Below are 2,442 nucleotides of genomic sequence, written 5' to 3'. Positions count from 1 at the left end.
AGCTCAGTATCAGAGTTCTCAGCCCTGATGATGCAAACTGCAACGTTTGCGAAACGTCGGCACATCGCTGATTCAAGACACGGCTCCATTCCGGAAGCTATACCTAGACATTGTATCAATGGCCGTGAAAGCCTCAAATCTAGTATCAGACATCTTGCATATATAAAAATTTAATTTTATTAACAAGTTAGTAATATTTATAAGAAAAGTCGTTCCTTTTTCAGTTACTTTAATTTTTTGTATCGTTATAATGCGTAAATCGTTATAAATACGTAATATGTTTCGTTTGTTGCTAATGCTATGTGATAAAATGTAATGTAATGTTTTATTTAAAATATAGAATTAAAGATATAAAATTTTAAAGACTGAGGATTAAAAGTTTTAGATATAATGAATATAGTTTATTTCAAATATAAATTTATTTTATAACTTTATAATTATACAATATTGTAATAAAGTTATTTCATAAAATATATACCAATATTGAAAAATATTTATATTACATGTAGTATTTTTTATATATGTAATAATATATTACTGTTGTTACTAACCAACTGCAAAAACTTTTTATGCAAAAAATATTAACAGTTCAACATAATTTCTTGCCATGGAATTAAACCTTCATTATTAAAATAATTCATAAAAGTATTACGTATTTTACATGCTTCCCATATATTTGTATTTATACCAATATTATTTATATCTCTGAGTGCTGCCGCTGTAATCTCACAACATACTGTTCCATTTTTATTTGTATCAGTAGTACAGGTACAAAATGAACAATCATTTTCGCGTAGAAAATTATGCAACAATTGTTTTCACTATACTTATGCAAATAAATTATGTAAAACAATTGCTTTCACTATATTTTCTGCTGTTTCAATTGAAGTATTAATCGTCGTTTATAAATTCTTCATTTGGAAATGAGAATTCCAATAGTACATTCTACTATACGACGTATTCTACTGTGTCTATAATTATAAATTTGTTTTTCTCTTGTTAAACCTCCTCTTCCAGAGAATGGCCGCATCATAAACTTTGTAAGCTGAAAAGCTTCATCTGCCACAAAAACATATGGAAGAATAGATCCCTCCGCAACACGATTTGGAAGTTGTATATCTACATCACCTCTTAAAAATGATTGACCCATAACAGATCTCGATCAGATACCTCCGTCACTTTGTCGACCTTCCGCACCAATATCGACCAAAATAAATTTGTAGTTACTATCACAAATAGCCATTAACACTATACTGTGAAAGTTTTTATAATTATAGTACGTAGAACCAGAATTTGGTGGTGCCTAAAATATTTCTTTAAAGTATATTTTTTTCAAAAAATAAATATAACAAGATGATATAAAAGTTAATGAAATACTCATAAATTACATAATTTATAAATATTATAAGTTACCTGCACAATGACATTTACCATCCACAGCACCCAAACAATGTGGAAAGTTACATTTTATTTCAAAATTAGCAGCAATATGTTTCCAGTTTTCATATGTAAGTACTTTCAATACAATTGGCATTAAAGTATTCCATAATACATTGCAAGTTTCTGCAATAATATTTGATATTGTTGATTGTGCAATATAATATTGGTACTTCATTGCTATCATTGAATCACCACATGCTAAATATCTATAAAATAATGTAATCAATATAAGTATGTATATAAATATAGTTTCTATAATAATCTTGTCAATATATTATAAAAAATAAACCATCAAGTTACGTACAAACAAACATATCACTCTTATTTTTTTAATCTCACTCTTATTTTTTTAATCTCACTTCTTAATACTTATTAAGATAATTTTTTAAAACGTTTTTTACTCAGTAGTGTTAACAACAAACGTTCTTTTGATGAAATTAGTTCTCGACAAACTGGATTCTTTTGAATTTTTGGAGCAATTAGTATAAGTAACTCTTCAAATTGTGTTTTACTCATTTGGCAATAATTCATAAATAAATTATTATCTTTCACCATTATAGGAAATGTAACATAATATGCACCTTTTTTATATTTTTCTTTTAAAAAATTGTTTATCCAGAATCTCTTCTTCTTATATTTCTTTTTTTACAACGTTTCTATTACTTAATATTATTGCTGTTATTAATAATGTTTTTCGTATTACTTGTTGTGCTATTGTTTCAAAAATTTGTCCCATATTTTATAAATATAGCATGCAAGCACATATGATATAACCTTCACTGGACTCAACTTTTGCAGGTTTTTATATTTCATATCGTACGATAAATGTGACTGCACGGACAGCCGCATGCGCAGTAACAGCCAATCGGCACGTCCGACAATACTTGTCGTACGACATGTGAAATAGCACCCTTAAGCCCATTCTACAATTGCGTAAGCATAGTCATGAACGTAAGAGTCAACCAATCCGAATGTTTTATTCACTGATTGCTTTACTCTGAT

General features: G+C 27.9%; 1 long non-coding RNA gene across 2 annotated transcripts; it reads right to left on the bottom strand.

Annotated features, from left to right (window-relative positions):
• Positions 1-529: 529 nt before the first annotated feature.
• On the bottom strand, positions 530-2,229 carry LOC116850708. 2 transcript variants are annotated; one of them, XR_004379414.1, is made up of 3 exons: positions 2,022-2,229; positions 1,414-1,646; positions 530-1,303 (listed from the first exon to the last, which is right to left on the bottom strand). It is a non-coding gene; the product is annotated as an uncharacterized LOC116850708 (long non-coding RNA). The 2 variants fall into 2 exon arrangements; XR_004379415.1 differs by lacking the exon at positions 2,022-2,229 and adding an exon at positions 1,745-2,014.
• Between the last annotated feature and the right edge of the window lie 213 nt (positions 2,230-2,442).

This window comes from Odontomachus brunneus, unplaced genomic scaffold (assembly GCF_010583005.1).
Source record: "Odontomachus brunneus isolate Ranch 3 - 2012 unplaced genomic scaffold, Obru_v1 Obru_scaffold_153, whole genome shotgun sequence".
Taxonomy (NCBI): domain Eukaryota; kingdom Metazoa; phylum Arthropoda; class Insecta; order Hymenoptera; family Formicidae; genus Odontomachus; species Odontomachus brunneus.
Note: the sequence above shows the minus strand (reverse complement) of the source record. Positions and strands in the feature narration are given on the sequence as shown.